Below are 27,980 nucleotides of genomic sequence, written 5' to 3' on the forward strand. Positions count from 1 at the left end.
GTCTTGAAGTTCTTGCATCCTAGCTGAGGAGGGCACATCTGAAGGGTAACAAAGTGCCTTGGGTGTTGCTTTAATTAATTAGTTCAGCCATTATCCTCACCTTTTTGTCCAGCTTAGTCTAAAGAAAAGGTCGGTTTTGTTTCAGCTGCTGGTTGCTGCTAATGGATACAAAGCCCCACCCTTTTATATTAATGGGTCAGTGCCCAAAACATACCCAGTACTAGCCAGTTTCACATAGTTCAGACAGGTGCTCTTTCTAACATATGAGAAATATGATCTGACTTTTTAGAGTCAAGTTGTCCTGCCTGGAGTTTAGAAGCAGGTCTCACTTTCACAAATACTCTCAATGGCTGTGAATTTGAGTTATGCATAATACAAGAGCTGGGATTTGGGAGACTGACATTCCCCAGGGTACAATCTTGACTGATGGACAGCTGTGTCCCCTCAACTCTCCAACCTGGGGTGCCGCTTACACTGTTCTGTTGTGAGAGCAACCACTCCTAGGCAGTTCATACACAGCCTCCCGTATATAAATCACTCCCAGCTGTACTGTATGAATGCTATGGCCAACACCAGCAAACTCCCAGTCCCAGATTTTCATCCAGAAATGTGCGTCTTGTACTGCCCAGCACCCTCCTGGACGATACAAGCTCATATAAAGTCCATCATTTCATTCATAGAAAATGATGCTCACAAATCCTGTTATCTCAAAAGAAGTTTCCCCAACACTTCAATCCAAACAGACACTGATTTAGATAAAACAAGTTTATTAACTACAGAAAGGTAGTTTTTAAGTGATTACAAGTGTGACATTACACCCCATATTCTTTATGGAAATATGCTTATGATATAGATATGGCATAACGAGATATATTTTATGCAAGATGAATCTTGTAAGGTTTCATCGGAAAGGTTATAATTTACTGAATGTGACTATCCAATTTGTATGCATGCACCATTTCTGTATAGAAAGTTAGGAATATTAACTATGTAACAATTACAACTGAGTATGTACTTGGGAAACACCCACCAGACAACAGGCCATCAGCCTTGATGGACCATTAGGAAGAAACAATAAGACTTTGAAGATACTAATCTCTCTCCTTCCTGAAAGGCATCCTGGGATGATACTGTGACTCTACTACGTCATGTGGTCATGTCACCTGGTACTAAACACCACCTTGGATATTGCTGGTACTTTTCCACTGGAAACAAAGGCTTCCTGACTTATGTAAATTCTATTTAAGACTGCGGAATAAGGCAAACAGGACTCTTTTCCATTGCCTTCCTGCCCAGGAAGAAAGACTGTGGAAAGTACCTGCAGAGACAAAGGAACTGAACAGTGGGAAAGGCAAAGGCTGAGTCCAGACTAAGGGCATGGCTACACTTGAAGATGTAGAGCGTTGTGAGTTAAATCAGCCCACGGAGACCGCAGCAGGAAAAGTGCTGCCATGTGTTTACACTATCAGCTGCAAGCACACTGGCGTTGCCACATTTGCGACACTTGCAGCGGCATTGGGAGCGGTGCATTATGGGCAGCTATCCCACAGAGCACCTCTTCCCATTCTGGCGCTGTGGCTTGTTGGAAGGGGAAGGGGGGTGCGGGACATCCTGGGTTCTGTCACAATGCCCTGCCGGTGGAGAAGCATGTGGCTATTGCAATCTGGAAGCTGGCAACTCCAGACAGCTACCGATCAGTCGCTAACCAGTTTGGAGTGGGAAAGTCGACTGTTGGAATCGTGTTGATGCAAGTTTGCAGGGCCATTAATCGCATCCTGCTCAGAAGAACCGTGACTCTGGGCAACGTGCAGGACATTGTGGCTGGCTTTGCACAAATGGGTTTCCCTAACTGCAGAAGGGTGATAGATGAGACGTATATTCCAATTCTGGCACCAGACCACCTAGCCTCCGAGTACATAAATCGGAAGGGGTATTTCTCTATGGTTCTCCAGGCGCTTGTGGATCACCATGGGCATTTCATGGATATTAACGCAGGCTGGTCCGGAAAAGTGCAGTGGTTCCAATGCTAGTAGGCATCTGTGTTTGCTACGTATCATGCACTGATTTGCATTTCCAGTTGCTTTCCTGGGCTACGCTATCTTTTACTTAATGCAATAAAGAATGTTTGCAAAGCCAAAAAAATCATTTATTGAAAAGAAACACAAATGCTAAGGAAACACACATGGCATGATACAACTGTGCTGTGTGGTAGGATGGAAGGGGGTGGGATTGGGAATGGGACAATCACCGATTTGTGTATGTCCTGTTATCATATTCAGCCTTCCTATCTGGAATGCCGTGCAATGAGTGCTGCACTTCAAGCTGGCTAAAATGCATGGTGATGGGGGTTGAGTGCAGTGGGTAAGAGTCGTAGTTTGCAGGGCTGGGTGGTGAAGCTACAGGTGTTGGAGGCAGCTGGTGACGATAAGAAACCGGACGTTGGGGAAAGTGGGTTGGCGGTGACATGGGGCACAAGGGAAAAAGTTTTGGGACAAGGGCTGCAGGGATGGGCGGGCATGGATCTGCTCCATCTGGAGTGCTATGAGCGCCTGCATCGAGTCCGCTTGGCACTCCATAATGCTTAGGAGCCGCTCCATGCTTTGGTGCCAGCAATCTGCATTCTGCTGGCGGAGCCTCCTTTCGTTCTCCCGCCACTTCTGTACTTTTTGATTTTCAGTAAGGTCCTCCTTGGTTCTTCGCGGGCGCTTCCTGATATTTTTCAGCCTTTCGGCCATTGATAACAAGGACGGCTGGAATCTCAAGGCTGCATCTGTAAAGCCAAAATGGAAACACTTAACAGAGGCAGCATTGTTCACACTAGACAGAGCAATGATTTGGCCAAACTTAAAGACAAGCACAGTGCACACAATAGCAGAAAGTGTCCGTCCCAAAGCGAGCGCACATAACCCACAAGAGCCCTGAAATCGTGAGTAAGCACAGGGGCAAGGGAGACTGATTGTTTCAGGGCCATACAGTCCTCTGGCGTTCTGTGCTTTAGGGAGAGCCAACAGCTGCAGGGGGCCCCTATACTGAACACTGTCCCCACATTTTCCACAGGATGTTTTCGTCCTGGAAGATATCTCGCTTTTGAGGGTGACCTGGGAAGCAAGGGAAGGTCTTCTACTACAATGCAGCTTCTGCCCCGGCCCTTATGCAGGTTGCCTGTGTGCAGCAATGGTCCCCCTGCCCCTCACGGCACAGTGGCGCGGACATGTTAGCATGACTGGGACAAGGAGCACAGTAGCTCTGCCAAGGAACCTGCGCAGGCAGGATTGCCCAGCTTCTGCATGAGACCTTCAATGAGATCACTGAGGCCTATTACCATGATGTGAGAGAGCACATCAATGCCCTATTCCTCATCTAGGCATGCATGCAGCCCTAACCCTTCTTTCTGCAACCCTCCTCGCCCCAAGAGCTCTCACCGAACAACAACCTTCCCAAAATAAAGCTGCTTATTGGGCACCTCTGCTGCTATTTGTTCTTCCACAAGCACCGTCCACTGCGACTGGCTACCTTGCTCCTGGCTTGAAAACAGCTCCTGGCTGTATGCATCTCGGGATGCCAGGCCGTCCTCTGGCTCTGGGCCCCCCTCCTCCTCAGCACCCTTGTTCCCGCTTTCCTCCTCCTGCCTTGTTGAACTCTGGGCTGCTACGGCCTCTGAAGCATCCATGGTGCTCTTTGAGGTGGAGGTGGGGTCGCCCTCAAGTATCTCGTCCAGCTCTTTGTAGAAACGGCAGGTCGTGGGCACAGAACTGGAGCAGCTGTTTGCGTCCCACGCTTTGTGATAGGCATTCCACAGCTCCTTCACTTTAACCCTGCACTGCAGTGTGTCCCGTTCATGGCCCCTTTCCATCATGGCCCTTGCTATCTGCCCAAAGGTATCATAATTCCTACGGCTGGAGCACAGCTGGGACTGGACAGCTTCCTCCCCCAAAACACTAATGAGGTCCAGCACCTCGCCATTGCTCCATACTGGGGCTTGCCTGGCACGTGGAGGCATGGTCACCTGGAAAGATTCGCTGAGAGCACTCCACACCTTGCTGAGCAAACAGGAAGGGGAATTTCAAAATTCCCAGAGAATTTAAAGGGCGGGTCTGACAGTTGGTCACCTGAGGGCAGGGCAGTAGAGTTCAAAGTGATGACCAGAGTGGCTAGAACAGGCATTGTGGGACACTTCATGGAGGCTGATCAGAGCGCATTAATAGACCAGGGCTTCCACACTGGCACCACAGTGCTACAGCCAGGGTGCAGCAAGCTTTATGTTTCTCGTGGAGGTGGATTACCAGGGGCACTCCAGCCATGGAGTCCGGGCACTCTATGTGCCTTGCCAGTGTGGACACCTCAGGAGTTAGGGTGCCCGGGACTGATTTAATGCACTTCAACTCGCAAGTGTAGCCAAGGCCTTAGACAGGAGTCTAGTCTGTAAAGAGAAATAACTGGAACTCTAAGCTACAGAAACTCTGCAACTTGCCTAAAGCAACAATTAGGGTGAGAAATTATTTCTTGAAACCAGTCTCTTTAAGATCTTAAGCTTAGTAAGCGTGTTTTGTTTTATTTGCTTGGTAATCGGCTTTATTCTGTTTGCTATCCCTTATAATCACTTACAATCTGCCTTTTATAGTTAAGAAACTTGTTTTGGTTATTATTAAACCCAGTTTGTGCAATTTCTAACTTGGGGGGAAGAAGTTGTGCATATCTTCCTCCACATTGAGGGATGGGGCAGATTCATGAGCTTACGTTGTATAGATTTCTCTACAGTGCAAGACAATATTATTTTGGGTGTACTTTCCAGTACCCTTGAGTGCTGGGCAATTTCCTAGCTGAGTCTTCTCATAAAGAGTTATTTCAGACTCTGTGTGATTCTACAGCTGGTGCGTCCCTACCTGTGTATGTGTGAAGAGGCCAAAGAGCCTAATTCAGCAACACAGGGACACGGAGCCCAGGCTAGTGGAGTTGGCAGGCTCAGTGAAATCCCAATACATCAGTTGGCATCCCAGTTGCATCCAGTTTTGGGGGCCCCCCACTACAGAAAGGATGTGGACAAATTCGAGAGAATCCAGCGGAGGGCAACAAAAACGATCAGGAGGCTGGGGCACATGACTTATAAGAAGAGGCTGAGGGAACTGGGGTTATTTAGTCTGTAGAAGAGAAGAGTGAGGGGGGATTTGATAGCAGACTTCAACTATCTGAAGGGGGGTTCCAAAGAGGATGGAGCAAGGCTATCCTCAGTGGTGGCAGACAACAGAACAAGGAGCAATGGTCTCAAGTTGCAGTGGGGGAGGTCTAGGTTGGATACTAGGAAAAACTATTTTACTAGGATGGTGGTGAAGCACTGGAATGGGTTACCTAGGGAAGTGGTGGAATCTCCGTCCTTAGAGGTTTTTAAGGTCCAGCTTGACAAAGCCCTGACTGGGATGATTTAGTTGGGGTTGGTCCTGCTTTGAGCAGGGGGTTGGACTAGATGACCTCCTGAGGTCTCTTCCAACCCTAATCTTCTATGATTCTATAACCCGTCACAAGAAGTAATGAGGCATGAGAGTCAGAATTGGTTACAAGAAAACAAAAGGTAAAATGCAGTTAATATCTAACTTAACAGGCTAAATTAATTCAAAGCAAAGGTTTCTCTCACCACATGCTTCAGCAGTCTTACTGACTGTATTCCCAGCCAGGGCCCCTTCCCAGTTCAATGTTAATTTCCTTGTCCTTCAAGTGTTGTTGATGCTATGGGCAGAGAAAAAGGGAGGAGTCTTTTGGAGCATCTGTTCCCCTTTCTTATAGTTCTCTTTTTCTTTGAAAATCATCTCCATCTGAGGTTCAGAAGAGAGAGAATGTAGAGATGTTTTTTTGCCAAAATGTAGATTTCTCACTCATACCCTTTTTCCTGCTGAAGAATGGCTGCTTAACCAAGTGATAGTCCATTTGATTTTGTCGACACCTGGTTGAGGCATCAGTTTGCCTTTTGTCTTTGAGGAACTGGTTAGTGCCTGCTTTTCTAAACTTGGAACATGTCTCAGTAATGTTATACAGTAGAATCTTATAACTTTACATACAATGTTGCCACACAAATTTTACCAGAACAATAATGATCAGCAAATTATGAGTTTTCAAATGATACCTCACAAGGAACACTTTGTACAAAATCCACTATAGTTTTGGGAAAATGGTGAACACAGAGCTATAGATTGCCACAGAGACAGCCCCTGGATGCCTCCAAAACAGCTGCTTTGGGACCCATAAAATCCTAGATGGTTTAGAGCTACCTGAATTTAGAGAAGAAAGTGGTGCAGGCAGAATTCTTATTGCAAGGTGCTGTGTTGCATGATGCAATGGAGTTCTGATTTCATATGTGGTTTAGGTTATAAGTGGAATGAGTTTGGTGATCTTGGGAACCCAGCATCTGGTGGATATGTGGAAATAATACAAGATTGCCCCGTGGAGAAGAAGGATGGTCTTGTTGGTAAGGCACTAGACTGGATCTCAGGAGATGTAAGTCACCATAAGCAGGCCATTTAATCTCTGTGGCTCAGTTCTATGTCTGTAAAAGGAGGACAATAATCTTTCACTTTGTCTGCTTAGACCATAAGCCCTTCAAGGGAGGGACTCTCTTTTATTCTGGGTTTCTACAGTGCACAGCACAATGGGGCCTTGATCTCGGTTGAAGTCCCCAAGTGCCATTGTAATACAAATAATAAATAATATTAATAGGGACAATCCCCAGCTGTCCTGAGGACTTCCCATGTGACCTCCGTGTTAGAAAATATTAATGCTTTCCCTGTCAGTTGTGTGCAGGTGAACAAATGAAACTTTGCTTTAAATGTATTTGCTAGACATTCATTCATTTATAATGAGGATTATGATGTACAACATTCCGCCCCAATTAGTACTGACTTGTGTGGTGGCATACATCCAGGCCTAGAACCTGGGCTTGCCTGTGGAAAGTCAGCCACTCGGCAGAGGAGGTAGCATAACCATTCACAGACACACTTTGGCCTAGGAACTTATAGGCATCAAGGTAGCTCCAAAAAGAGGGCAGTGCTGGCCAGGAAGGCAATGTAGTAGGGCAGGTGGGGGAATGTGCCAGTTCATCACTTCCCCAAAGCAGCCTCTCTACCAGTGGGGCTCCTATAGAATCCTGGCTATTGCTTAAGGCTACTGCAGAAATCCCCAACAGAGGGAAGGGGGGTTCATCTCTTGCTGTGATGCAAAGGATCAGGCAGGCACAGGGAGGTATGTGAATGTGGTCCAATTAGCAGAACTCATTCACTTTTAAGAATTTATTTGCAATTAACGAGGGATGGGCAGCTCCACTGGTATAGTGTGATTGCTGGTCTCTACTCAGAAGAGGTCTAGGAGTGGAATAGGAGGAAGTTTCATGGGTCAGGACAGACAGGCAATGGAAATTCTGGGTGGGGCTCAGGACTGGAGTAAGAGTGGGGAAGCCGGCAGGTCAGAACAGAGGTGCTGGACTAGCATGGCTAAGGGTCATGCCAGTGCTGGAGGGGCAAGGACTACAGTTTGGGATTGAGGTGTATCAGCAGAGCTGTGCATTGGAAAGTTTCCAAAATCTGCATGCAGCATACCTGGTCTAATCCATTGTTTGCCCTTCACTTCCCTAAACACTGAAGCAGATATTAAGATTTAAAAGCCCATTCTTTTTCCAAATCATTACCCCTTGCTACCTCATCACTGAGGCAATGTAACATGCCACAGAGCTGTGTATATGCTGACACATACTGGAAGAGGAAAAATAAAAGAGGATGGGTATCCTTTTCTACTGGTTACAACAAAGGACTAGTTGTCAGGTGGATCCTGGGTACTAATCATGATTTACTGACTGTGTGACCTTTGAGTAAATTACCTAATTACTCTGTCCCTGTGGTCAACTGAGCTAGTAAAGAACAGGTGTTTCAATGAAAACCAGAATATCTGAGCCAAACTTTCCTTGGGAAATAGTGATGGAATAAACATGTTCAGCCTTTTTAAATGGTAGTGCTAATACTGCTAAGGAAAAGTACACCAATTAGGTGTGTTTGTCCTCACTAAAGAACCTACAGTGCTTTTGGCATGTGCAGGGGAGTTAATCATAATGTTCTGGTCAAATTACAATTCATTTAATTCCATTCTGCTGACCTAAATTTCCCCCAGCTAGATACAAGTGTCTTCTTCATTTCTGGACAACATGGTTATAGAGCATTATTGTTGCATGCTGTTTAAACTGTCGCCTTGTTTCCCATCAGAGGTGGCTGCATTTCAGTAGGGGCTGATGTTGTTCCTCTGTATAACTGGCATCTCACTTTGTCAAATTTGGAAGGCACTTTGAGATCCTTCAGGATAAAGTGCGGGCTCAAAATACAGGATGATAATATGGACCCCCTCCCTCCCAAATTCCAATTGCTGTCCCCTTTCAAGATTTTCCCCTTCATTTTCATGTTTCTCCTGCTTCCCATCTGACTGACTCTGTCTTAGAAGACAGCATATGTATTCCTCACCCCTTTCCTTAAGCTATGGCAGCTTGTAAATATATACCATTCTTCTCCTTCTCAAGCATTTCTTCACTGGATATGTTCTTTTTACTGATGTGAAATGATGAGAGAGAAATTTCTTCCTCCACTTTTCAACCACTCTCTGTTACAAGATAATTCCCTAAGCTGGGAAACAAATGTTACAGCCCAGGCAAAGCTATTCATTGAGTTAAACTTAGTTCTCAATCAAAGAAAACCATGCACATCTCTCTGTCATGGATTTAAAACAGCCTCCTTCCTTGTGCCGTTGTCGCTTATTTTACTGATTCTGTCTTTCCCTTGTTAGAAGAGAAGGGTTTTCAGGGAGATGCTTTGCAAAAGTCTAATCCACAATCAAACAACTTCTACTCTGAACAGATTTAGTGACTGGATGTCATATGGTGCTTAGGTCCATTGCTGGGGAACGTGTTTGTATATTAAAGGCCACCTCACGAAAAACCGTTGACTAGGGAATTGCATTTACAGAGAGAGAAACTGAAATAGGGTCTTAGTTCTGATCAATACCTCCTGAAACAAGATTATTAGAACCAGATTCCGATACCCTCACGTTGAGTAGCACCTTACTCTGTGAATGGCCAAAATGAAACCAATAGAACTAATGCAAACTAAGGTGCTACTCACGGTGAGTACAGAGCATCAGCACCTGGGCCTTAGCGGTTAGATTTTTGAGATTTAAATTGAAAACAATACTGGATCAGATCCCTGGTTGGTGTAAATTAGTGCCGTTCCATTGACACCAATGGGCCAGATCCTCAGCTGGTGCAAATTGGTGTTGCTACTTTGAGGTGTAGTTCCACTGCAGTTAATGGAGCAACATCAGCTGGGGACCTGGCCCATTGTGTGCATGTTTTTGAAGGGTTGGAGGGTCAGGACTCAGGCATGGTGAAGTCCATGGAAGATGGTATTTCCTCCCCTCAGAAAGTTGACAATGAGATCAGCAAACGGACTGCTCCCCCTTTGTTCTATAGAAGAGAGATGCTCCGGCAAGGTCCACTTAGCAAACACCTTCCACCTCTGAAACAGACAGTCTGTGAGCTAGAAACTTGCCCACAGAATCAATGAGCCACTGAGGCCCCCACTAGATTAATCCTTTCCTGGGGCATACAACCAAACATTTTTTTTTTTTGTATCCCACGACAACAGGACAGCGGCGTCCGTTCCAAAACAATCTCAAAGCACACCCCAGATTAGACTGTTGCACTGTGCTCTACATGGGGCTGCATCTTAATTCTATCCAGAAGGATGTAGAATTCAGCAGCACATTGGTTAGAGGATCTACCTGGCTGGGAGCCCATGACACTAGTGCTATTCGCTCTTGCTGCCTGTTAGGTTCCAGATAGAATTAATAAGGTGTTGATTTTGACCTATGAATCTCTACATGCCCTGGGAACTATTTATCTGAGATCCTGCCTTGCTCTCCATTTCATCCTGCCACAGTTGTGATGCAGAGACACCTACACTGAGCCCCACTGATAGAAGAGTGAGGGGACGGTTGGCAGGGCATTCTCTGGGACGGCCCCTCAACTTTGGAAGTTACTGCTCCCCTCCCCTTGGTCTGTCACAACCTGAGTTCATTGACCTTCATTTGTTTCCTTAGCTGTGAGGGAACAGGAAGCCTCTCGTGGGAGATTTTGATGCCAGACCATTGTTAGCTGCTGGGAATTGTTGTCTAATGGATGAAGGGATTAAGTGGAGTTGTCTATTATGTAATTCACTATATCAGACATCGTCAGGAGAGCCTAGAGCAAGAGACAGAAACTCCTTTTAGGGCAGAAATCAAAATAAATAAATGCTAAGGGCCAGATCCTCAACCAATGTAAGACAGTGTAGCAGCCTAATGGAATGGTGCCCGTTTTCCTCGCCTGAGGAGCCAGCCCTTCATTCCAGACATTGCCGGTGGGGATGACCCTTTGTCCAGGATGCTCCGAGTAAAGTTTAGCAGCAAAAGTCCGTCTGACCTCCTAAAACCATAAACCACAGATGGAACAGGTTAGATTTAGGGGGTTTTCTTTATGTAACCCAACAAAAGGGGGGGAATCACACACACACACACACACACACACACACACACACACACACACACACACACACACAAAACAATCCCTCTTTCTTTTGATTCAAGGGGAAGCAAGTCCCAGCATTGTAACGTCAAAGATTAAGTAACGAGAAAACGCCAGGGCATGCTGCCGTGCATACATTAGACCTGTGTAAAAAATGTGAAGTGCACACCTGCAGGGATGTAACCATTGTAGGGCATGCAGGAGTCACATTGAGGATTTCATTAATTCTTCCTTGCAGCCCAGTATTCTTGCACGCATACACACAGAGGTCTGTTTAGAATCCACCAGCCAGGACTTTGCTCATCCCCACTTGCCCACTCCATGGTGCTGAGGAACCCTGAGTACTGAAAGTCCCTTGTTTTGTGCTGGCCAGCAGTAGCCCTGTGCTAGTGACATAGATGAGAGAGAGAAGGTCATCTTTTATCCTGTTGGTGAAAGAGACAAGGTTTCGAGTGCCACAGAGCTCTTCTTCAGATCTGTGGAGCTCAAAAGAGTGTCTCTTTCACCAGCAGAAGTTGGTCCAAGAAAGTACTTCACCTACACTGTCTCTCTCATATCCTGTGACCAACATGGATACAGCCGCACTGCAAACAACTAGTGATATATATGGGATCTCTGAACATGGAGGTATCTGCTTACATGCACACAGAGGATAAGGATTGCCATCTGACTATCTCCAGCCTGCTACTCGCATTGATTTAGTGCCCAGATACCATTGTGACCGGAGACTTCATAAATACCTTGCTGCACAGATCTAGTTGTACAGTGGGCAACAGTGACAGTGCCTTCCAAGCCAATGTTTTTCTGCAGAGTAGAGAGGCCAAATTACTCTCTGCAAATAATTTAGCTGATTAATTTAGCTCTTTGTTCTGCTCACAAATAACTGTTGATTTTTGCAAGAAGTATTCACGATTCTATGACCAGATAATGCTGGGATTATAAATTTCAATGGTATTTAAGCTATTACCTCCCTTAGGCTCTGTTGAAAATCCCTGCCTGTGTGAACACATTTCAGGCTCTGGGTTGGTTTATGACCTGTTTGCTTTGACTGTGTGTTATTGATCACTCATGGTGTGTGACGGTGACCCGAGTGGCATGATATTGTGAGATCTTTGGGCAGGGACTGTGTCTGTAGACAGCATCTGGTGCATTGTGGGAGCTACCATTACATAAATAGTCCAGTTATTCTTCCTGTCTCCTCTTCATTGCTCCTGTATAATGGAGCCAGTGCAGGATGGCTGCTGCCATCTAGCCCAAGGCAGAGGTTGTTGAGTTCAGCTTCACCCTCTGAACAACATAAACTGCTTGTAAAAATGCTGTGAGATACGTCTGGAGGGAAGGTTCTTTATGAAGATAAGGTATTCAGCCTTTTACAAAACCACCACTTGCTTATTTGCTTTGGGTTCTGGTGACATTGCACTCCATATGCTTTATGGAAATATGCTTATGAATATGACATAACTGAAATATGCTTTATGCTAAATACCCCTTGTATGGTGTCATTAGAAAGCCTGTAATCTGCTAAGTGTGTTCATCCTATTTGTTGGCATGTATTATTTCTATATCTGGAGTTAGGAGAATAAGATATAAACTTGTATCACCGATGTAAACATATTAAGTGGAGGTCATTAAGGGTGCTCCAGAAACAATCAATTGTAAAAGTTGTAAAAGTCTAAAGTCCTTAGTTACTTGAAAGCCTTCCTGTGTACATGTGGGCCAACCCATGGGGAATGGAGACTAGGGGTTTTACAGTGACATGTGACCATGTCATCTGATAATGAAATCCATCTTAAATCTGGTACTTTTCCATTTAGAAGGAGGGGTGGGGACCCAGAGAGAAAAAAGATTCCCGCCTTGTGCCAAAGCTATAAAAGGGGGTGGAGCAGGACAAAAGGCACAGCTAGTCATGAGAAAACCCCTGCTTACCACCTGAGATGTCTGCTGGATCTAACAAAGACTGTACCAGGGGAAAGGAGGAGTCTAGTCTGTGAGAGAAGCTCATTGGAACATCTTTGAGGGTGAGATATTACCTGTATTCAGTTTCTTAATGTATTAGGTTTAGACTTGTGTGTTTTGTTTTATTTTGCTTTGTGACTTGCTTTGTTCTGGCTGTTATTACTTGAAACCATTTAAATCCTACTTTTTATACTAAATAAAATCACTTTTGTTTATTAATAAACCCAGAGTAAGTGATTAATACCTGGTGGAGCAAACAGCTGTGCATATCTCTCTATCAGTGATATAGAGGGTGAACAATTTACAAATTTACCCTGTATAAGAGTAATTTACAAATTTACCCTGTTATACAGAGTAAAACGCATTTATTTGGGGTTCGGATCCCATTGGGAGCTGGATGTCTGGGTGTTGGAGACAGGTAACCTGCTGAGCTGTTTTTAGGTAAAGTCTGCAGCATTGGGGGAGTGGTTCAGACCCTGGGGCCGTGTTGCAGCCAGCTAGCCTGTCTGGCTCAACAAGGCAGGGTTCTGGAGTCCCAAGCTGGCAGGGAAAATGGGCTCAGAGGTAATTTCAGCACATCAGGTGACAGTCCCAAGCGGGTCTCTGTGACCGAACCCATCGCAGTTGGGTTCTAAACACCCAAACCAAATTACTGAAGCAGGTAATCTCTCAAAGCCTGTTGCCACATGTACCATAAATGGAGACATTTTGCTGCCTGTGCTTCTCCATCAAAAAACCAGCTGAAGATTTTAGCTTCTTCCTACCACTTCAGATGCCGGGCAGAGGGAGCCTTTCTTGTCTCGCATGACTTCGTCCAGATAATGCCCTTCCCCTGGAGAAAGTCACAGGATAATTCCAAACTCTTTCCCTCCCTGATGCTTGCAGGAACTCTGGATTCAATCCCTCAATCCCCACTCGGGCAAAACACCATTTAAAATACCATTTAAAATCACTGAGGGTATGTCTACACTGCAATAAAACACTCACTGCTGGCCCTTGTCAGCTGACTTGGGCTTGGGCTGTGGGGCTATAAAATTGCAGTGTAGATGTTCGGGCTTGGATTGGAGCCCAAGCTCTGGGACCCGCCCCCCCTCACAGCATTAATGAACTGGATGATGGGATGAATTGCACTCTCAGCAAGTTTGCAGATGACACTAAACTGGGAGGAGTGGTAGATACGCTGGAGGGTAGGGATCGGATACAGAGGGACCTAGACAAATTAGAGGAGGTTCAACAAGGACAAGTGCAGAGTCCTGCACTTAGGATGGAAGAATCCCATGCACTGCTACAGACTAGGGACTGAATGGCTAGGCAGCAGTTCTGCAGAAAAGGACCTAGGGGTTACAATGGATGAGAAGCTGGATATGAGTTAACAGTGTGCCCTTGTTGCCAAGAAGGCTAATGGCATTTGGGGCTCTATAAGTAGGGGCATTGCCAGCAGATCAAGGGACGTGATCATTCCCCTCTATTCGACATTGGTGAGGCCTCATCTGGAGTACTGTGTCCAGTTTTGGGCCCCACACTACAAGAAGGATGTGGAAAAATTGGAAAGAGTCCAGCAGAAGGCAACAAAAATGATTAGGGGGCTGGAACACATGACAGATGAGGAGAGGCTGAGGGAACTGGGATTTTTTAGTCTGCAGAAGAGAAGAATGAGGGGGGATTTGACAGCTGCTTTCAACTACCTGAAAGGAGGTTCCAAAGAGGATGGATCTAGACTGTTCTCAGTGGTACCAGATGCCAGAACAAGGAGTAATGGTCTCAAGTTGCAGTGGGGGAGGTTTAGGTTGGATATTAGGAAAAACTTTTTCACTAGGAAGGTGGTGAAGCACTGGAATGGGTTACCTAGGGAGGTGGTGGAATCTCCTTCCTTAGAGGTTTTTAAGGTCAGGCTTGACAAAACCCTGGCTGGGATGATTTAGTTGGGAATTGGTCCTGCTTTGAGCAGCGGGTTGGACTAGATGACCTCCTGAAGTCCCTTCCAATCCTGATATCCTATGATTCTATGAACTCTGAACATCTACACTGCAGTTTTACAGTCCTCCAGCCCGAGCCCTGTTAGCCCAAGTCCGCTGAGCCTGGGCCAGTCCCAGGTGTTTTATTGCATTGTAGATATACCCTGAGGAATTCTGCCTGAGTAAAGGACACCAGATCTGGCCCCTCTGTCAAGATAATTGTTCTCCAAGAAGATTGTGGGCTGGGGTTCTGAACACACTACCACCAACACATGTACGTGTCAGGGGCTGGGACATACCCAAACAATGGAGAAACATATTCAACCTGCATCCAGCAAAGAACTTCTTATCATAACTGTCAAGATACTGGTAGCTGGGTTATTTCCTGTATAAGGGGGGAGGGAGGTATTCTTGCTTGACTGAAGCAAAACAGAGCCAGAGAAACCAGTGCTTGGCTTAGACCCAGATGTCTCACTACCTCCATTCATGCAACAGCTGTATTTTCAAAAAACTCCTCAAATGGACCATGATGAAACTGGGGGGGGGGGGGGATGAAGGAGAGGGGAGTTTGATCATTGCAGTTCAGATCCCAGCAAACCAACATCAAATGTGCCATACGGTGATGGTGGAGTCCTGTTACCCAGGCTATGTGACCGAGGAGCTCCTCGAATATTCTGGTGACATTGTCATGCTAAGTCAAATAGAAGTCAGAATCTGCCATCTGCCTGCAGTGGCGCTGGAACATTTTTTACAGTGAGGGTGCTGAAAGCCAGTGGTCCCCACCCAAAACTTTTTACCTCACTCCCCCCCTTACTCCTGTCCATGCCCACCCCACCCCCCACAGCTGGGGTTAGGAATGGGACCCCACATGCAGGGATAGAGAAGAGCCCCGGGTGCAGGGCCGGCAGCAGCCGGGATCCTGCGTGTGGACTCCACGTGCGGGGCCATGAACAGAGCCCCTGGGTGCGGGGCCAGCAGCAGCTGGGACCCTGCATGCAGTGTAGTAGGCGGGAGCCCGCACAAAAACTTGAGGGTGCTGCAGCACCCCTGCCCCCATAGTTCCCACGCCTATATCTGCCTGGAAAATATTTCAAGGCCAAGAATTTGGGGAGCAGTGTGGTCTAGTGTAATGTTTGTCAATCTTTTTGATACCATGGACCGGCTTGCTGCCTTCCTAAACTGCGTCAGGGAGATCTCAGGGACCAGCGTCAGTCCACAGACCAGTCGTTGAGAAACACTGGTCTAGTGGATAGGGCCCTATACTGGGAGTCAGACTTTGGTTCTATTTCTGGCTCTACCCCGACCAGCTGTGTGACCTTTGGCAAGTCACTCCAATTTATGTGCCTCAGTTTCCCCATTCACCCTTCCTCTCTCTTGTTTATTTTTTATTATAAACTCTTCAGGGCAGGGACTGTTGCTATGATGCCAGGAGGCGCCCCTCTTCCCTCTGCTCTCCCCATTTTGCTACTAGTTAGTAAGATGACTTGAGTGGAAAGTCTCTGTCTGCTGGTGATCAATACCCCTGAAAGGAGACCATACCCCTCAAAGGGAGAGGCAGCCATTTCCCAAGGTGGCAGCCATCTTAACTGGAAGAGAAGCAGCATTGCTGCCAGACACTGTTTCAGATGGGCACAAAAGTCTTCTCTGGTATTTGTTCTCCCTGTGACTGTCCCAGGGCAGCTGCAGTTAGATAGCTGGCTGCGAGTGCAATCTGATCTCTTATGCCACCTTTCCTGATGCCCAAGATTAGGATGCCTCGAAGCTGGAAGGAGTGTTGGCGGGGGAAGAGTGGGGCCAGGGATCTCTGCCTGCAGCTATGCTCAGCTGATGAACAAGCCTTTGAGGGCCATTGCCAGCTGGCCTACGTTAGTGTAGTCTGCCCTGGGGCTGGGCAGAGTAGCCATATTTGCTTCTCTAATGGCCCCCCTTCTGCCTCTCTACATGTAAACTCAGCCAAGCCGAGATCTAGCCCTGTGTCTTCCTACTCTCCATGGAACAGCCCAATCTCCAGGAATCATTGCAGCCCATTGCAAGAAGGAACAGGGTCAAACCAATTGAATAGTGGCTAAAGAGGAACTCAGGGAGGGAATGTTTCCATTAGAACAGTTCATCTTTCTTTTCACAGTTCATCAAAAGCAGGCCTACTTCATACACAGATAGGCCTTACTGGTGATGGATATTGTACGTGTGTGATGATTAGAACAACCCTCCACTCGTAGCAATGATCAAAGGCAAGTAAAACAATCAGCCAGACCTTCACTAAGATGTAATATTAACTCCCCAAACACCTCATTTAATTATGTAATTTGGATCAAAATCCCAAGGCCAGGTTGTTGTGTTTTAAATTATGTACTCTGAGGCCTTCCCCTAGATAGCAGAAAAAGACTTCTGGAGGGAAAAGTAGTATTAAAAGCACATTTACCAAAAATAGCCATTTAATCTTGGCTAATAATTGTGCAAATCCTCCTGTTGCTCTTGAAAAATCGATGCCTGACTCACACCACTCAACTCTCACCACGCTGCTGCTGTCTCACGTGGAGGACGCTGCAGAAAAAGTCCTGGTTTTGTGATGCCAGCTTCTCATTGATGCAATAGCTTTGATGTCACCAATTCTTCCTTATGATTTCACTGCAAGGCTCAAGGACCTGCTCCAAAGCCCATTAAAGCCATGGAGTCTCTCCATTGAATTCAGTGGGTTTGGGACAGATGCCAAATAAGGAGAAGATGGGATGTGAAGGACAAAGGCAAGGGTGTGAGGGGCAAGGGACAAGACTTTAAAAAGAGAGTACTGACTTTTGGAGTCCTCGATGTTTGGGCATCTAATATGAGATAACTTGAAGGCAATTGATTTTCAGAAGGGGTATGCTGAGCACTTCTTGAAAATCAGACCCTTTAAAATCTCTCTAGTTGGGGAATCAAAAAATCAAGACACCCAAAATCACTAGCCACTAATCCTGGCCTAAACTTTGATGTGCAAGAGGTTCACTTATTAGCAAAGAGGGGAAATGACGCGATAATTCAATCCCCAAGAGATCGATTTCTACCCGCCGATTCAGGCGGGTAGTGAAGACGTAGCCTGAGTCATTCAATCAATAGTAATTTCCCTTTTTTGCCCTCTTCTTTTTGCTTTTAGAAAGAACCCACAAAATGAATCTTGCCATAGTGTATTATCCACCTGTTCTGTGCGTTCAAAGCCTCCACTGAAATCATCAGACATCTGAATGAAACCTGCCCCAGTGCTGCCTGGCATGAACAGCCCACTTCAGCATTTCTCTACCCAGACATCAGACACAATAAAAAGGGCAGAGGATTTCAGGGAAAGGAGCACTAGGAATTACTAGGCCAGAGGTTCAACTAGTGTAATTGGGTAGCTCCACTGATATCAATGGAGCCATGTCCTTTTATGCTAGCTAAGGATTTGGTCTATTTTTTAATAGTGCATTTGGCAAGCAAGTTAAATCCAGGACTATGCATGCTACTGACATAGGATGTTAGGAAACTGCATGTGGAGACTCTCTTTCATTCTTTCTTTATCCAAGAGGTAGATTTGACTTCAAAAAGATGAACCCCAGAGGCCTCCTTGCAAAATCTAGATGCATTTTTCATGCACCCGTGTGCAAAATAAGGAGGGGGAAGGGAGTGAGACAACAAACCAAACCTGCATTTATGTTTTACTGAGTAAAATAATTATAGTTTAGTTTTCCCGGTGCTGAGTTCCAAATTGCTTGCAGCATGTCGGTAAAAATAGCTCTGTGATCTAAATAATGGGTGGTTAAAAATAAACCACCTATGTTGTTTGCCCAGGTGACTTACCTGCTTTCAGAGGTTTATGTAATTAGGTCATTTCTAAGAATATATATTTTTAAGCCACCATACAGCAATATTTGGTTGTTTTCTAGCTCTCCATAGTTACTACACTGAGAACACATCAGCTGCCTCTAGCACTTAAAGATTGGGATCTGTAGCGAGGCACAGCTGGGCCCCTCTTGCTTCTGCCCCCTCGCAAAACCAATCCAGGATGCCTCCGGTCAATGAAATCACCCATGTATTTTATTTATAGCTCTTTCACACCACCTGCTTACTATCTACATATAGGGTATTACAGCCAGACTTCACCAGCAACAGACCAGAGCCACCAGTCCCTCTCAGCCTCTGGCCTTTCTCTTCCCCCTTCTGGCTGCCTTCCTCCCTTCCAGCCTTATAGCCCCTGGTTAATTAGGCTGGCAGCTGTTTCTAGTTGCCAAGCAGGCAGGGCTATTCAGCCAGCCCTAATCCATTCCCCTTGCTTGGGGCTGGGGTGGCAGGGGGCTGATTAAGCACTTTGTGCCCAACACCCTGTCACAGGGTCAGAGTCTGCATATCAGATCTGTGTATTTTGGGTTTTTCTAAAGTAAATATTACCATGGCATCTATGCACTCTGCATGCTTACTAATGTGAGTATTCAAACCCTGCTCACCCCGTGCCCTGGGGGTGAAATTCACCTTCATGCAGAGGGCTAGCATGAGTCCCAAGCACCATTTAAGCCCAACTACACAGGGAAGAATTTCACCCATGAGTAGTCCCCACTGAAGTCAATGAAAACCTTACTTACATAAGTAAAATAAGTAGGCTTTAGTTCTTAATCTGTTAGTTTGTAATTCTAGGTGGGAATAGGGTAAATTTCTGAGTCTAGGAACTCCCTTGCTAGGATTCTATGCCCATCTATAGTTTCCTTCCACTGATCAAGCAAAACTGGATAATGATGATGAATGATGGTGACATTTGTGGACAAATATTGCCTCCTTCCTACTAATGACACCCATGGAAGCCCACTCCATGGATTGGTGGATTCTTGTGGGTATTGTGAGGCTGGATAAATAGACAGCAAATTAGGCATCGATTTGCAATGCAACATATATAACTAAATAAACGCAATGCAATTTTGGGGCTGTATATGCCAAGATAACACGATGCAAGCATAACAACAAACATCATACCTGGAGAATCTGACCAGTCCTGCATTGGCCTCTAAGGTGGTGATGAACAAATGGATATACAGTGTCCATCAGGAAGTTTAGGCTTGCAATTAGACACAAGTTTCTAGCTACCAGAGGAGTGAAGTCCTGGAACAGCCTCTCAAGGGGAATAGTGGGAGAAAAAAACCTAACTTATTTCAAGACTGAGCCCAGGTCTACACTAGCAGGGGAGGGGTTGACCTAAGATATGCAAATTCAGCTACGCAAATAGCGTAGTGAAGTCAGCATATCTTAGGTCGACTTACCTGGCCGTAAGGACGGCGGCGAGTCGACCGCTGCCGCTCCCCCGTTGACTCCGCTTCCGCCTCTCATGAGCTGGAGTTCCGGAGTCAACGGGGAGTGTGATCGGGGATCGATTTTATCGCGTCTACACTAGACGTGATAAATCGACCCCCGATAGATCGATCACTACCCGCCGATCCGGCAGGTAGTGAAGACCTGCCCTGAGCTTAGGGTGACCAGATCACCCAAGTCAAATATCGGGACGTGGGGGGGGGGTGACGCGGGAGGGGGGCGTGGCGGGGGGCGGGGCCAAAAAAACCACACCTTCCTCCACAAGCGCTGGAGGGAGGCCCGGGAGACTCAGGGGAAGCGAGACTCAGGGGAAGCGCGGGGCCGGGGTGAGTAAGAGTCCGGCCTGGTCCCGAGCAGGCAGGACTCAGTTGGGTGGTAGGGAGAGGAGGTGGGTGGCCCGCGGGGCCAGGCGGTGGCTGTTCTCCCCCCCGGGCAGCGGGACTCGGGAGCAGCCGCTGCTGCAGCTTCCACTGCCGCGGGGGGAGGAAGCGGCCATGGCGCTTGGCGGCTGCGGCTCTGGCGCCCCCGAACCCCCCGAGCCGGGGCCTGCTGCGGGGACCCAGTAGCGCACGCTGCGCCCAGCCCAGCCCCTGGCCAGTCGCGTCTGGGCTGCTGCCCAGCTGGTGCTATCGCGCGGCGGCCCCGGAGTGGGGGCAGCAGGCCCCAGCCCCCCCGTCCCGCAGGGGAACAAACGGGGCTGGGCGGCCGATGCCTCCACCCCGGGGCCACTGCGCGATAGCACCAGCTGGGCAGCAGCCCAGACCCTGGCCAGGGGCTGGGCGCAGCGTACGCGCTGTTGGGTCCCTGCAGCAAGCCCGGGGGGTTCGGGGGTGCCAGAGCCGCAGCCGCGGAGCGCCATGGCCGCTTCCTCCCCCCGCGGCAGTGGGAGCTGCAGCAGCGGCTGCTCCCGAGTCCCGCTGCCTGGGGGTGAGAACAGCCGCCGCCTGGCCCCGCGGGCCGGCCCCCTCCTCTCCCAACCACCCAACTGGGTCCTGCCTGCTGGGGACCAGGCCGGACTCTTACTCACCCCGGCCCTGCGCTTCCTCTGAGTCTCGCTTCCCCTGAGTCTCCCGGGCCTCCCTCCAGCGCTTGCGGAGCGGGGAGGAATGGTGAGCCCGGGGAAGAGCTGGGGATTCGGGGAGGGAGCCAATTGGGGGAGGAGGGGGCGGGGTCGGGGCGGGGGGGGCGAGCACTTCCGGGCTCCAGGCTCCGGCGCATTTCCTTGTTTGTCCGTCGGTCGGGACACGGGACAAACAAGGAAATATCGGGACAGTCCCGATAAAATCGGGACGTCTGGTCACCCTACCTGAGCTTGATAAATTTATAGAAGGGATGGTATGATGAGGTTGCCTACAATGACATATGGTCCATCCACATCTACTAATATTTAATAGTATTTCCAAATATTTCCAATGGCCGGAGATGGGCCACAATCTGGGGATGGCTCTGAGTTACTAGAGAGAATTCTTTTCCAGGTGTCCGGCTGGTGGGTCTCGCCTGCATGTTCAGGGTCTAACTCAGGGGTTCTCAAACTCTCAGGGGGTCATGAGGTTATTACATGGGGGGTCACAAGCTGTCAGCCTCCACCCCAAACTCTGCTTTGCCTCCAGCATTTATAATGGTGTTAAATATATTAAAAAGTGTTTTTAATTTATAAGCAGGGTTGCACTCTGAGGTTTGCTATGTGAAAGGGATCACCAATACAAAAGTTTGAGAACCACTGGTCTAACTGATCACCATACTCGGGGTCAGGAAGGAATTTCCCACCAGGTCAGATTGCCAGAGACCATGGAGGGTTTTCGCCTTCCTCTGCAGTGTGGTGCATGGGTCATTTGCTGGTTTGATCTAGAATAAATGGTGGATTCTCAGTAATGTGAAGTTTTTAAATCAAGATTGGAGGACGTCAGTAACTCAGCCAGTGGTTAGGGGCCTGTCACAGGAATGGGTGAGCGAGGTTCTGTGGCCTGTGATGTGCAGGAGCTCAGACTGGATGATCACAATGGTCCTTTCTGGCTTAAAGTCTCTGAATCTATGGCTGACTATTATAGGTCTTTTCTCTCTTTTTCATTTAATTCAGGGGGGAGTTGGCAAGGACCAGACCCTTGTTGCCTGGTAGGGGTGAAGTCCTAAATTTTCAAAAGTGATTAGTGAATTGAGTGCCTCAGTTTTTCACTGCCCAACTTGAGACACTTTAAAAAGACCTGATTTGCGGAAAGCAGGTACTCAACACTTCCTGGAAATCAGGCCCATTTAGTGTGTCTCAAAAGTTAGGCACCCAAAATCATTGAACCTCTTTTGAAAATGTAGGCCAGAGAATGGGTGAGACTGTGTAATCTGTCTAGATTCATATAATGGGAATAATGACTCCTGTTGAACCCGATGCTCCCTGTGGAAATGGCTAAACGAGAGCTATACCAGGAAGGGACGCATTCAGCTCCTCTCCCCCTCTGGCCTAGCCTCTGGCAGGATCATGCATTTCTATTTATTTGTCATCGTATTGTCCATCTTGTCTCATTTGCGTGATGGATGAGGATGAAAAGACCTGAACTCAATTCCAAGCCCTCAATAAAAATATGATTAACATCATTCACCTTCCACAGCACAGCTCCAGCTGCTCCTCTGTGTGAGACACTCACATGAATAATAATATTCACAGTTACACTAGCTAGATTTAATATTTATAAGGGATATTAACCCTACTGCTTCAGGGCACAAGCCACTGCCAACTGCCTGGCGTTAGAAAGAAGATTCCCTTATGAGCAGGTTACTCCATAATTACCCAGTATGGAGGTTTCTTGCAACATCCTCAGAAGCATCCGGTTTACCCCCTCCCACTCTGTTACCTTTGCCTCTTTCCTCCCTCTTGTATTCTTTTCCAATCAACTTTCATCTCTCTGTGCTGCAGACCCTTGTCTAGACCATTCTTCCCTTTCTCAAGCTGACTTCCCTTCCCAGTGTGTCCCTCCTCCAGGTTATCCTGTTCCATCTCCTGTCACTTTTTGTCCTCCTCTGCCACCCTTTCCCATATGCAGTGTTGTTGTAGCTGTGTCAGTCCCCTGGGATATTAGAGAGACAAGGTGGGTGAGGTGATATCTTTTATTGGACCAAGTTCTGTTGGTGAGAGAGACAAGCCTGCGAGCGTACCTGGAGCTCTCCTTCAGGTCTTGTCCTTTTGCCTCTATGGGACATCTCCCACCCAGTCCCTTCTCTCTCTCCCTGCCTGTCTTCGTTCCCTATCCCCTGGGTTCCATTTCTCCCCTAACCAAAGTGAAATCTGCTTTTTGAATGCCAGGCACTAGGGAAATGATGGAAATCATGCCCTGGTTCTGTGACAGGAATTGCACATGTAGTCAGAGCTAAACTTCATGGAGTTGTGCCCCCTGGCCAATTACATTTTGGGCACCCGCATCCCATAGCCAAACCATATGATCCTTCACTGCACGTAAAGGACTGTGGCAGGTGGCCTGAGTAGCAGATTATGCCTCAGCCATCCCTATATACATGTAATTTGGCTGTCGCACTAGTACTCCTCCCTCATCATAGGTTAACTCAATGAGTAGATTGAACTCCCCAGTGGCAACCTCCCCATCCTTGACTTGTCATATGCCCTCTTAAAATCCCAGCTTTCCTGGCCTTCATCCATGTGGTCAGGTCTACCCCCTCAGTAACAGCTGTTTTAAAGAATTTAGTCACCACCTTGACCCCCTGAACTAAAAAGATTAATCACCTGATAGTCCTGCCACACTACTTTTCCTTCTCTTTCTGCCCACCACCTCCAAAACTCTACTAGTGCCTCTTTTCTGTAGAAGTCAGTTGTGGCCACTGTCAGAGACAGACAGGATACGAAACCAGATGTTCCTCAGGGCTGACACAGTCTGGATCCCTTAGTTATTTTAAATGTGTCAACCCTAGTTTAGACGAGATGAATCAGACTGTATTTCACTATTTGGATCTGGGTCCAGAGCTGGATTTTGAGTTCAAGGTATTTGGATCCGGGGTTTCGGTTCAATCCATTATAAAGCCTGGAGCCAGCTGCAAATTCAGATCCCAGTTCAGATTCTGCAACATACCCCAGCCTCCCAAAACATTCAGGCTTGTTGGGATTGGGAGTTTTGACTGCAGCCGATTGCTACTTTTCAAGTGTGCGAAGGGTGATGAGGGTCTTCCCCCTCAGCTGCACAGTTAGTTCCGAGGTGCTCAGATACAAGGGGCATGGGTAGGAAAGGGACGGGAGAGAGAATGACTGGAACAGGAGGAAAGGATCCATTGGCCAGTGCTCCAAGTTAACCCAGTCCTGTGATGCTAGAGTGTTCTAATGCTAGAGACGGAGGACACAACACTCCTCATTCCCTGGTGCACTGTAGGAGGCACAGAGAGATCTGGGTGATCTGCTGAGAAATACTGTAGCCAGAAGTTACACAACAGCATTTCATTTGGGCATGTATAGTCCAGAGGCCCTGAGACTAGGCCGCCTCTCAGGACGCGACGTTCCCATTTCAAGGCAGGGGACATGATAATGAATATTAAACAAAGAAAACGTGTCCATGTCCAGTGCATCTGAACACATACAATATTTCTAAAACCATAGAGCCTGTGGCTTCTGTCAAGATTGGCCTCTATCTGCTCCTATCTTGCCCGTTTTCCTTCTCCTTAATCTTTCCCTTGCCACAAGCAGGAGAATGTAATAAAGCAGACAGGGCACTTATGTCAGGGCCCATGTATTTTAACTATCTCATTTTTGCTTCTTTTTTCCCCCCACACCCTCCCATAACAATGATTAGCTATAGCCACAAAATGAAATAGCTGCTGGTCCAAGTGGCAGCCTTCTGTATATGTGCAATGTGCAATGAGGTCTTGTAGTAAGCCTGGTAGATTATATGATCATATACCACAGAGATGGGTGCTCTGTAATGACCTGTTCCAAAGCCCTTTAATGGCAATAAAATCTTTCCATTAGCTTTGAGGGGCTTTGGATCAGGCAATAAATTACAAAACCTAGCAAGGTATGTAGACTGAAACAATCAATATCTACAGTGTCTATGATAGGTAGATAAGATGGAGACCCACCATCTAAACCTGGCCACCATCTCATCTGACTGAACCAGGATTAATGGTTAGTGGCAGAAGTTAGGGGCAGGAATGACCATGAAGCATTTTATATCACTGCCCATCTGCTTCCGCTGAGCAAAAGTTCCAGAGATCCTTCAACATGCACTTCCACTGCCCTGCAATAACTTATCATTTAGTTCTACGGGAAGATTGAGAGCACATATGTAAAGTAGCACACATAAGCTAATGATGCTTTTCTGCAGCGAGCCCTCCTGATTCATTTAAACATAATCCCCGAAATCTCAGGAGGTTGTAGTTTGAAATCCTCCCTTGACTAGTTCTCTGTATCTGTAGCCAACAAACCCAGCAGCAACTACCGCCAGTGCTGGGGTTTATTTGTGTGACTCAATGTAGATGAACTTAGTATCCAAGATTACGTGTGTGATCCAAGCTCAGTTCATATCATTGGTACCCAAGGTTACCAGTTCTGACAACATCAGACTAAGGTTACCTGTGTGGCATAACCTGTTTATATTCACAACTGTGAGTGAGAACCTGACTTTCATTCATAAAAACATGTCTCCATCTGAAGAGAACACGGGTGTGCAGACACTATCCAGAGAATGAATTTCTCAGACAAAGGTGTTTTAACTTCTGATGTAGCACATGTGCATAGTTTCACATTAAACAAGGATTGCCAGCAACCATCACCAATGCCTTATAAATATTCATGTATGGTGCAGGCTGGAGCAGAGAGCACAGACTGGCCCGTGCAATTTGCAAGAGTGTTAAATGTTTTAGCATGAATAAGTAGGAAGAAACACAGGCACTGCATTAGAGCTGGGAGGGTGCCGTGAAAATATTTGCAATACAGCAGAACCTCAGTTTTATGAACACCAGTCTTACAAACGACCAGTTATACAAAACCATTTTTTCGAACAAATAAAAAAAAAATCATGTAACGAAAGTGATGTCAATGAAGAACAAATCAATGTCCCATCACAACCTTGTGCCTTCAGTGCAATGGAAATCGCTTTGCAGTGGTTTGAAGGACAGGAAGAAAGCTATGCCGTGCGCAATACTGCAACTTATGCACTGGGACCCTACTGGAATGATGAGATGTTCAGTTTGATTAACTTTTTGATTTTATGAACTCCTCAGTCCCCAATTAGTTTGTAAAACAGAGGCTGTACTCTATTGAAAAACTTTCCCTTGCCACATTGGGAATCTTTCAAAATGTTTCACAAAAAAACAGAAGAGAGCCGCACCCCACCCCACAATAGTTAATAGCCCAGTGATTAGGGCACTCACCTGGGATGTAAGAGATTCAGATTCATATCCATGCTCTGAATTGAAAAAGTCCTGACCAGCTCTACTCAGCACTGCTTCCGTGCAGGTGGAGAGACACCTAAAGTATTAAAGAGAAATGCTTTTCAGCACACAAACTACCATGAGTGGCATAAACCTACAGTTTCGTTTGTATATAGCAGCAGAGGTGTGGTTAGTACTGTGAATAAGCCACACTATTGACAAAAAATTGCCTTGACAAATTTTCAGCCGTGGCAATCAGTTCACGTGTTGAAGGCTATTTTCACAATGCAAAAAGCTAGAAAAACTGACTTTTAGAAAAATTAAAAGTTTGAAATTTAGCATCCTTCTCAGAACTCAGGGGCGTCAAAAGCTCAGCCTTTGTGGAAACACAACTGTGTGATTTTCCGCCATTATGTATAAAAAACAAGCAACATCTGTGGGATGTATAGGAGGATCTTCTATCTTTGCAAAAGTGGCTGAAATCTATAAGATTGAGCCATTGCAGAACAAACCAATCTAACGTCCACCCAGCTTCTTCCATTCTCCAGGCAGACGGTATTTTCTCTGATCACCAAGAAAAAGCAACAGCCAAAATGAGGTCCCAGAGATCGACGCTCTCACTCCAGGGTTCGAAGCAGATGTGCATCACCTTTATTATAATTGTGGCCCCAATTCAGCAAAGCTCATGCTTAAGTTCCAATCCCTTCATCGGGACCTAAGCACATACTTAAGTGCTTTGTTGAAAGTCCTGAACAAGGCAGCGAGTAATTCCTTGGGACTGTAGCAAGGGAGTAGAGTCTGTGCTGAAGTTACCTGTTGCAACTACAGTCCTATGCCTCACTGAACCTGTTGGTGGTATGCCCAAATATGGGAGTTTGATGACTTGAGTGGTCTCTGATATTTTCTTTTATGGGTGGTGTAAGAGTGGGGTTTTTGTTTGTTTTATCCTTGCTCCTTTGAAGTTTTCCGGTCATTGCCTTGCTTGTGATTTCCTGTTGATATAGTGATATAATCAACCTTTAATAATAAGACATCCATTGTGCTACAACTCTGAGATCCTCTCCAAATGATGCTAGACTGGTTGCAAACAAGCTCAATCATGTCAGGCTACTACTGTACGTCTTTAAGAGCTTTTAGACGTTGGGAGCAGCCTGGGGACCAGAACCAGTCACAAAATGGTTTTTGTTTCAGCAAAAAATTTGACACCGTTTTCGTTTGCTTTGAAATTTGACTTCAAACGTTTTCAGGTTTTTGTTGAAAAAATGAAAATCCACAAAATGAAAAATGTTGGCTGAAAATCAATGGCGGGGGGGGGGGGTTGGAATTTTTCAGTTGTCAGTTCCTAAAAACTGACTTTTGTTTCATTTTCTGCAACTGGAAACCAAAAGACTTTTGTTCTTCAACTACCACCTCCCCCAAATAAAAAATGGCGAAAAATTTGTATTTCCTGGAGAAATTTTAGTTTGGTCTAAAAAGCCATTTTTTTTGGTCTAAAAAAAAAGGGGTTAAATGAAAATTTTCAGCCATCTCTATACTCACAACTTCTTTGTGTGCCCTTGTGTGGGGGAGGCTATTTGTTCCTTTTGCTGTCTTTCATGGAAGCTTAATTTGGCAGATGACTTCTGTGCTTCTATGTGATTATGGATCATGTAGCAGCTCACTTTCACCTTGGAGACCTGTGATCTGGCCTATTTAAAACATGAAATGAGATATGGGGGCTCTCATCCTCGCTCATGGGGGTTGGGAGTTACCCACATTTACAAAAAACGTCTTAGTGAATGACTTATTGTGCATGTTCATGCTCTGTCTACTTTTAG

At 46.5% G+C, this 27,980-nt stretch overlaps 1 long non-coding RNA gene across 2 annotated transcripts; it reads right to left on the minus strand.

Moving 5' to 3' along the window:
• Window positions 1-750: 750 nt before the first annotated feature.
• LOC135982459 (uncharacterized) lies at window positions 751-27,099 on the minus strand. Of its 2 annotated transcripts, none has more exons than XR_010599820.1 (3): window positions 26,977-27,099; window positions 26,164-26,260; window positions 751-2,770 (listed from the first exon to the last, which is right to left on the minus strand). It is a non-coding gene; the product is annotated as an uncharacterized LOC135982459 (long non-coding RNA). The 2 variants fall into 2 exon arrangements; XR_010599819.1 differs by lacking the exon at window positions 26,977-27,099 and adding an exon at window positions 26,813-26,970.
• Window positions 27,100-27,980: the final 881 nt, after the last annotated feature.

Source organism: Chrysemys picta, chromosome 3, assembly GCF_011386835.1.
Source record: "Chrysemys picta bellii isolate R12L10 chromosome 3, ASM1138683v2, whole genome shotgun sequence".
In the NCBI taxonomy this organism is placed as follows: Eukaryota; Metazoa; Chordata; order Testudines; family Emydidae; genus Chrysemys; species Chrysemys picta.